This window comes from Cryptomeria japonica, chromosome 3 (genome assembly GCF_030272615.1).
Source record: "Cryptomeria japonica chromosome 3, Sugi_1.0, whole genome shotgun sequence".
NCBI lineage: Eukaryota > Viridiplantae > Streptophyta > Pinopsida > Cupressales > Cupressaceae > Cryptomeria > Cryptomeria japonica.
The window spans coordinates 897,967,539-897,977,688 of record NC_081407.1 but is presented as its reverse complement, the minus strand read 5'-3'; the positions used below and the strand labels follow the sequence as shown (position 1 = coordinate 897,977,688).

General features: G+C 34.7%; 2 non-coding genes across 2 annotated transcripts; one reads left to right on the top strand and one right to left on the bottom strand.

Moving 5' to 3' along the window:
* Positions 1–7,725: 7,725 nt before the first annotated feature.
* TRNAV-UAC (transfer RNA valine (anticodon UAC)) lies at positions 7,726–7,799 on the bottom strand. Its single transcript has one exon. It is a non-coding gene; the product is annotated as a tRNA-Val (tRNA).
* Positions 7,800–7,945: 146 nt separating this feature from the next.
* On the top strand, positions 7,946–8,017 carry TRNAG-UCC (transfer RNA glycine (anticodon UCC)). Its single transcript has one exon. It is a non-coding gene; the product is annotated as a tRNA-Gly (tRNA).
* The last annotated feature ends 2,133 nt before the right edge of the window (positions 8,018–10,150 follow it).

Here is a 10,150-nt window from a genome sequence, read left to right as displayed (position 1 = left end):
TATGGAGTAAAATGTGTATGGATTTTATTTCTATGATTATGTTTTAGCTTTATATATTATGAGATCAGCTATACACAGTTTATTTTTATCAGTAAGATTGTTGTTGAAGAAAAGTTTTGAAGTACTGATTCACCCCTCCCCACAAAACAGACTTAGCTGGGAATGAATTGCTAAGGATCCTAGGTCTTCTAGTTTGCAGTCAATGTACCCTGAAATATCTCCTTCGACAATGATTCTGGTAGGTATTTGGGATAGGGCGTTGTATTTCATTTTTCTTTGAATGAATTCAGCTGAGTCCATAGGTGCACTAGAACCAGAGTGCGATGCAAAAGCCATGATTTAACTGATAAACAAAAATTTTGAGAAATACCTTCATGATTTTGAAATTTAGGGTTTGACAAATGCAACTCACACCACACCACTTCGGTTGCTTGATTATCACTTGGTGTTCTTCACTTGACTGATTGTAAATATCTCTGGATACTTCTACAAGATTTGAAATCTCTCTGAATTGCAAGCCGAATCGCCTTTTGTCACTCTGCTCTTGAAAAATTCTTCGCTCGAAAACTGATAAGTGAAAATGACTTTGAAAATTCCTTTTAAACGAATTCTTCACCTACCATAATAAATGCTCCACTGCTAGGGTACAAACCCTAATTTGTCTTTTACCGCTTCACAATCTTTTGTCAATTGATAGGTAACCTATACCGATTAAGGTCTTTAATCGGTATAGACCGAGGGTTCGAAACATTTCACCGATGTGTTCCCCCTAAGCTTTTCTGAAGCTCAGTTTGCTAGTTCAAAGACTTCCACACTAGGTGCAGAAACCGGTTCATCTTGTGACACTTCTTCAGGTTTTTTTTTTCATGTTTTATTCATTCCTGCTTGAACGGTTTCAACATCAATCTTCCCTTCTGGAGTGACCGGTATATCATATGATAGGTTCTTTCTCATTTTGTAGGTTTTGACAGGGTGTCCCGGTTTGTTGCAATGATAGCATACCATTCCAGGTGTTCTCCATGGTCCATTGTGATAACTCAATGATGAACAATAAGTACCAAACCAGTACTGAGAGGGGGGGGGTGAATTAGTACAGTCACAAATTCTTTTTACAAACCGGTTTGACTGCAAACACTACAAATGTCTGACAGACAGTATCACCAGTCTGAAGTAGAGTGCAACCGGTAAAGCTAAGAATGACTGTGACAAGCATTAACCAGTTAATCACTTAACTTTCTACTCAACTAAATACTACACTTCCATTTCACCCTTATGCATGAATAGGTAATCTGTCATCAAAAATATAATAACAACTAGCTCAGCATGATTTACCTTCAGACCCAAATCACTTAAATCATCACATGAAAAATACTACACATGACACACAGATTTTTCACGTGGAAACCCAACTGGGAAAAACCACGGTGGGGATGAATACCCACAAGATTCTTTTGAACTCTTTAGAAGTCCACTTTGTTAGGAGCCTAGTCCGGTTAAAGACTATTACAACAGGTTCTACTAGGAACCGATCCTGTTAGGGATCACCCGGTTAAGGGATGGCTAAATACCCGGTTAAGGGTTAAACCCTATTAGAGGTTACCTTGTTAGAGGATTTCAAGAACTCAATTAGTTTGAGTCACCCTGTTAAAGGATTTACAACAAGTTGATTAAAGCTGCCCGGTTAAGGGATTTTCCAGCTATTGAAGTGGTTAAAGATCAACAGGTATTACAATGATCTGATAATAGCACTCAATGCCTAATGCAGATCCGCTTAAGTTCCTTCCTTCTACACATAGACAATGTAGAAATCAATCCTCTTATCTCATCTGGTCTGGCAACAATCACGTATCTCTGCACCTAGATACACACACACCATTTTCCAACAACCTCAGAAAGAAACACAACATCGACCTTATAGGAAACAGATAGGTCGGTAGCATAAACCCTAAACCCTAAAACATTTAGGTTAAGTAATTCAAACGGTTCAATCCTGACCATTGAACATATTGCATTGAATCTCAAGATATTCTCCATCGTTCATTCTTCACTGCTTTCATGGCGACTTGTAACCCATCACGCGTTCTCCACCGTTTACAAAGACTTCACATATTCCCGAGGTAGATAGGATTGATCTCCTTCATGCAAGATCCTTCAAGCACTCAAGCTGACATGGCAACACGATTTGATCTTCATTACAATTCTAACTCATCATACGATGTCATCGGTTGAATCACACAGGCTTGGAACACTTCAACTGGAAACCCTTAAGCTAAGACTACCAACCGGTTAGTCATATCATGTTAAGTCTTCATAGAGAACATTCCATATGTCGATTCACATTTCATCATACCGGTTCTCTTGGACACACATACCACTTCACCTATTGCTCAATATACCAGTTTATACCACTATACCGGTTCACTTTGCCAACTATTTAGCTTCAATATACATGTTCACTTCTTTGCACATATACTGGTTTACCACATTGTACCGGTTCACTTTTCAGCATATTGTCGGTTCACTCTCCAACATATTGACATCAATGACAACATAATATCATCATGTCAACATACTCAACACAAATGCCAACACATTGCTCATTCTACCATTCTTCCTTCTGCATGTTGCAGCAGTGTGACCGCTACCATGGCAAATCAAACAGGTTTCTCTCCAACCGGTTGTCGCTTGATAGCCACCACCACCTGACTGATGGTCATAGGTATTATACCGGTTTGGATTCTAGTTCACAGAGGATTCAGGAAAAAATCCTTGAGTCCTTTGAGGATATCTCCTAGTGTTGTGCATAATAGACCTGCATTCAAATGCTCTATGCCCAAACTTGTTGCATGCATAACAGTTTCCATTGAATGTATTGGATCTAGGCTTATTGTTTAGAAAATAAGGAAAATTATTGTAGGCCTTATTTTTACACACATTAGCAGTATGTCCTTCCTTAAGACAATTAAAGCAAACAGGTTTAAACTTTTGCTTACCTTTATCCCTTGATGTCGGTTGCTTCTTTGATTCTCCATCTTTTGTTCCAGAGGTTTCACCTTCCTCATAACCGGAAAAACCAAGTCCAGTGGTATTCTTTACCGGTTTTGCTGATTCAAGCTTTTGTTCTAGCTTAACAGTACTCTTATTGAATTTGGCAAGTATTTCCTTTGACTCGGTGAGTTCCTTGGAAGTAACAGCATTGGATTCCTTCAAGGTTGCATTCTCAGAAATAGCCATGTTTAGTTCACCTTGCATTTCTTCTTTTTCCACTTTACTCTCTTGGAGATGAGCAGTAAGGGTATTGATTTCTTGCTTCATCTTGGAGATCTCATGATCTTTGTCTTTTACCAGATCTTTAGCTTTCCTCCAGTTCTCAAGCTCTTGACACATTCTGATAGTCAGTCCTTCCAATTCCCTTCTCAGGTTGGCATTAGATTCATTCAGTTTTTCAACTTCTTCAACTAGGGCTTCCATGTCTGCTTCATCAAAAGAACTATTTTCAGTAAGCTCCATCAGTTTCTCAGCATGCTCTTTTCTTTTTTCCAGAGAGGCCTTATATTTGACTTTGAGTTCATCAAAGGCTTTCTCAGTCTGAGTGAGATGATGAGTAAGTTCCCTCACAGTGTATTCCCTCATATCTCCTTCCAAGTGGTTAAACTTATAGAAAGGTTGGCTCTAATACCAATTGATGAATACTAAGAGGGGGGGGTGAATTAGTATACCAAAAATTGTTGAACTTAAACTCTTAAACAATTGAGCAGTTAACCAGTATAACAAATTTACTAACAAACCGGTTAAGAAAAATGCAAACCAAACAACAAATAAAGAATTCACCTACAAGAGCACAATCACCATAATACAAGAGGTTTTGACATGGAAACCCAAATGGGAAAAACCATGGTGAGAAGAAACTCACAAGTAACTATCTACAGAATAGAAACCAGAACGGTTAAGGTCATACAATGTTCTTCACCAGAATGGATCATGTTAGGAATCTAGATCTCTGTTAGGAGATAAGTCTTGTTAAAGACTACCTTGTGAGAGGATTTCAGATTCACAGTTGTGAACCACCTTGTTAGAGGATTTACAAAGGCTTTGTTGGACCTACTCGGTTAAGGGTTTTAGACTTGTCAAAGATATGAGTAATCAACAAGTAGATGATCTAGGTACTAGCATAGTATGCTTGGTTAGATCCTTGATAGCTCATTATTAATGCACATTTTGCATTATTTCAGTCTTCAATATCTCCACACTCTATTTTTTGACACAGACCTAATCTTCTCCTCTATATCCGCACATACAAAACCCTCATCCACTACTAAAACCCTTTTCAACTACTAAAACCCTAGACATGATGTCCTTCTAAAGGAATCTGATTTCATGTCGGTCCAATAGGATTACATTACAAGTTCCTAGGTTCAGTGCATCTAGACACATTTGGTAACACGACACAAAATCATTGCCAAAGTGTCGGTGGATGATAACTCATCATAGAGATATCAGTTGGTAACTCATCAGAGAGTAATACCGGTTCATTACCGATTACCGGTTCATACATTTTACCAATTACCAGTTGTCACAATGAAGACTGGAAAAATGTTAACTACCGCTTTGTTCCTTCGTACCGCTTTGGGATCCTCGAACCGCTTGAGGTCTTCATACCGCTTTGGTTCTTCAGTCAATTTGTGATCGGTAAACACCTTTTGCAAAACACCGATAGTCTAAAGACTATAATACATAATACCGATTGGAACAATTACCAGTTGAGCATAACTCATACATAAGGAAGTGATCATAAAACAAGTGTGTGTATATCAATGACAATCACAACATCATAAAAATTCCAACACATGTTTCATTGTTTTTATCTACGTTACATTTGATGTTGACTTTGGAGGAAGTGTTAGCGTGTGTGGTTCATTGGAACTAACTTAGGAAGATGTGTTGTGATGTATTTGGGTCCCCTTTATCTCTTAGAGTGGACTACATTGTATATTTTTGGTCAAAGTGGCCAACTTTATGTAAAACATGTATACTTTGTTTATGGCCAACCTAGTTGAAAATTTTAATGTATAACCTATTATAAATGGAAGTGCAAATGTGTGAGTTGAGCAAGTCATTTTTTTTAATTGGATATGAATGGTGTGCAAGCTAAAAAAGTGTGAATTTTAGTTTGTGACGAGCTTTGATGATCATGTCTTCAGTGTGATAGTATGTTGAGATAGTGAATGAAGTCAGAGAGGTTTGTCATGATATTGTTCACTTGACACATTAGTTCAAGGACAATTTCATGATCAAGAGATCTTGTTCATTATAATTCATTATTTCCCTGTACCTACCAAATGATGGTTAGTCCTTTGGCAACCTGTGAAGTTCTTTGTATCTTGCCCTGAGGTTATGCTTCTCAGTATTGCAAGTTCCTTATATCTTTCCCTAAGGTTGTGTGCCTTAGCTTTGCAAGTCAAATCAAGTGCATTGAGCTCCTTGGCCTTAAACCTCAAATATTTCAATGATTTATTCATATGTTGAGTATGATTCTCACTATGGTTTTTCCCCTTTTCCACATAAATTTGGTGTTCTTGCATGTGTTGTGCTTTGTGCTTTCATGTTTCATAATTGTAGAGATAAGTTAATTATGGTTTGAAGTTTAAAGGATTATAAGTAAGTTGTTTTAAGATATGGACCGATTCACTCCACTCTTAGTCATGTGGTGTGTTCAACACTTCTAAGATGTAGGGACCCTCAACTAGGACTTGAAGCCAATTGAAATTGTGGATGACCACTCTCAAGTTATCAAAGAGGTTATGGTTGTGCATGACCGGATTATCCACAAGAACCTGGAAGCTACTAAAATTTTGAAGGAATTATAATAGGTTGGCTTGGTTTTTGTCCATGTCTTGTTTGTTGTCATGTATCTGGTTTTTTGTTGTTGTCGATGGTTAGCTACTGGTCTTAGTTTATTTCAATCTTGTTGGCAACATTTTGATGTAAAGGGCTTTAAGGCCCCTTCAAAGCCTATTTTACCGAATCAAAAACATGAGAGAGAGATTCCTTAGAAAAAAAAATTTAATAAAAACCCTCAATCTCCAAAACACAAACCAATGTATTCTTAGAAATCAAATAATTATAATACAATATTAGGCTCCAACTCTTCATAAGAGATCAATATTGTCGATCCAAGAGGAAACCTTTTAATATATTAGCTTCTTTAGTAGTAGTGAGCAATTGACATTTCATTCCTCATGAGAGCAGTCCAGGAGAAAATGAGATCCATGCTTTCAACTCCATGCTCCTTAGAGTCTCCTCAGCATTCAACTCATCCTTGTATGTTTATGCACTAAGCAATACATCCCAGTACATCTTCAAAGAGGCCACTTAATTTTTGACACAGAGATCAAGGCTCATTACAACCTCCAAGGCAACCCAAATTCTCTTTCCTACCCAAGCATACAAGATGTTTTGTCTCGCATGATTCTACATTTAAGTTCCTTAACAAGACATCTAATAATTAAACACATTTTCCCAATGTCTCTCACATTCAATGCATTTGTCCAATGTGTCTTCTACATTAAATCATGAGAATATCAAGTCATGTGCACACTAAACCATGGCCCCAATATGAAATATATTTTTTCATTGTACCTCATATTAACTATCTTTTTAATGTTACAACAATCACATAAGAAAAATATCACATCCCAAAGTGCACAACTCACTTTGAGATGAGCCACAACTTCAGAAAATGTTTAATATTCCTATTTTTCCAAAGTGCATAAGGAATTTCCCAATAGAGATATCTATCTAATCTATATTACAAATCTAATCTAAATACCTTGAAACTAATATCTCTTAGTGATTTCTAAATAAATATATTTAAATATTATATTAAAACTTAATTCTATAGAAAAAAAATCTAATATATTTTGAAATACTTTTATAATTTATTAGCTTTAAGAAATAAAATATATATATAATTATTTAAAAGAAAAATAATTATAACAAACCTTGTTATAATATTAAGTAATCTATAACTAATTTGACGTTATTATTAGATCATGAAAGAAAGAAGACAATTCTACTTGTAGATGTCATGAACAAAACTATACAAATTAACCAAATTTAAAAATATAGAATGCAAATTTAAAAATCACCTCCAATTCTCTTGAAAAAAATAGTATATAACACTTCTCCACAAAGTCTATCTAACGTTTCTATAAGAAATATTTTTAAGATGACAATTTTGGATACAACCGTATATAATTTTCCGTCAAGAAAAAATGATTTTTTTTTTTTATATCCATTTAATTAATTGATATTATTGTTGCTATTAAACATGGACTAAAACTCCTCATAAGCACTCTTCTCCTTTCCATATTTGTTGTATATGAATGTAATTCAACCTTGTATATTGTGCTTTTTTAACTAGTCAAAGAATCGCACAGGGCTAGTCTTCAGTCTTCGCCTCCCAAAAAATGCATTTCAAAAGATTATAACGGAAGACTCCACTGAACTATCATTTTATCAGAGCCAGGTTTCGATCCTGGGACCTGTGGGTTATGGGCCCACAATGATTTGCAATTACGTTTTTAAAACTAAAATTATTTATTAAATAACAAGATGAGTTGCGATAAAAACTTGCTGATTTGGATTTTTATTAATATTACGCTAAAACTGAACTTTCCACTAAAAATTCCAAGGTTACTAGTTGAAAAAAGCATTTAATGGAATTGTCTGAGCCCAGGTTCGAACTGCGGACCTTTAGTGTGTAAGACTAACGTGATAACCAACTACACCACCCAGACAAGCTGTAAGTAAATTACATTAAAAAGTTTATATTTGATGAACACTACATCCATTCTACATTTGACTATTATTGATGAGGAGCATGCGTTTCCTATTACTGTATGCATAAAATATAGCCAGATAAATAATTGTAGAAAAATTGCCTGCGTTTGTAGTTCAACGGTTAGGATAATTGCCTTCCAAGCAATAGACCCGGGTTCGTCTCCCGGCAAACGCAGAGTGGTTTGTCTATTGTTTTTCTTTAATGTATCTTAAATTAATAATCTGCTGTTTTCGGAGATGTTGTCAAATCTTTGTTTATTAGTATAGTGTTGTGATTTTAAAGTTATTTCATAAAATCCCTTCACAAGAACAAATGCCTTAAAGTTGATCACAATGAACCATCCTTTCAAAGAAATTAATTAGATTCTAACATTGTTGTAGCCCTCCCAATTTATGTCTATGAGTCCAATTTTAGTTTAGGCAGGGGGTAATTTTTAATGTCTAATGAGTTGAGTTTTCTTAGATGACAACAATATTGATTTTTCGTGATCATTTTTATTCTTAAATTTATCGACTATTATATAAACCAAATCCATTTTTTGCCTTGTAAATTGATATCATTCACATTGTTCCATCAGTTTCTTATCGATGATTTGGAGAAGGCATTATCAAATTTAGAATACAATTGTAACTTCAAATCATGTATGAGCAATATCTATTTATGTCAAAATCCATTTAGAACTTGCACCTATTATAGTCGTGTTCCACTAAGATAATTTGTGTTTTTCAATTATATAGTGCACATGTATATTTTCTAAAAAAAAATCTATATATTATCTTTTGTGTTTTGTGGTCAATCACATAAACCAAAACACAATATTTATTCTTGTAACCCTAAACAGGAGAAGAAGCTGCATTTACATTTGACAAACATGCCCTAATAACAATTTTTTAAACTTTTTCTTCCAACTATCAATCTATTCAAAAAAATGATGGGATACTATTTGCAGCTACATCTCTCTCTCAGCCTCTATATTGTCTCTCCCGCAAACTTATTTCTTGCACTTCACTACTGCTATCCTAACTAACAAGGTCTTAAAATAAGTACATATATGCAATCTTTAGTTACAATGTAAATGCCTATTTGTTCTATATGATGTAAATGTTGTAGCCATTGTTCTATAAATGTCTTTGTCTTCTACATGATGTAAATATTGTTGCCACTATTTTGTAAATGCATATCTATTCTATATGATGTAAATGTTGTAAACAATGTGTTGTAAATGTCTCTCTTTTATATGAAGTAAATGTTATATTGTAAATGTATCTCTCTTCTATATGATGTAAATATTGTTTTGTAAATATCTATATTTTATGTATATGTCGTTATCTATTCTAAACTATTAATGCATATTTTTTCTATAAGATGTAAATCTTGTAGCTATTGTATTGTAAGTGCATATCTGAGGTTTTTTGTTATACTATTAATGCTTATACATTATATATTATGTAAATGTTGTAGCTAGTGTAATGTAACTTTATGTATGTCTTATTTCCCTCCCAACCACCCTCATTCACTATGTGTCCCTTCCCATTTAATTGTGCTAGTACAAATCAATTGCTCCATGCATAGTTTCTATAAACACACTAAAAGGTGTGAGGCTCACCAATCAAGCAATCAAAACGAGAGGTTATATATCAATCTATTGTCAAACATATTAGCAAATTCAATTATTCCTACATCTATCAAATCCATTCATTCATCTCACATAATTGATTAGCCCAAACAAGAGGACAAAAATGTAAAGCTTCAACCCAAACAAGCATTCAATCAAATCAGTCAATGTCTCAAATTAACAATATTTACATCATAGAGACATTTACGCAATAGTGTCGACAACATTTACATCATAATAAATCTAACCTAATATCAGGTGGTAGCATTTGGAATACTTGGTTTCCCAAAGGTATTTTGTGTTAAGCTATGTTGTAGTCTACATTTCAAACAGATTAACACTATAAATGCTTTTGGAAAATCAAGTCTCCCCAATGCAGTTTCACACTAGAAAGAACTAATACAAATGATGACTTTAAACAACAGCACCGAGAAAGGACCAAACATTAGTGACCATTTCTTTTGTGAATCCCTTAGTGAATATAGAGCAAAGGCAAACATGTTTTGGTGCCTATATTGAAATGAATTATCAAGAGTATCTCAATAGTGGGGTGTCAATGAGAGAAAAGTGAGGTTTTAAAGCATTAAAATTCCAAATGCTTTGAAGGTCGGCGTCATCCCATACAAGTAAATGGGAAGAAACCCAAAGTTGTTGTGGTTGATTAGGAGGTAAAGAATAGATAACACATGTTA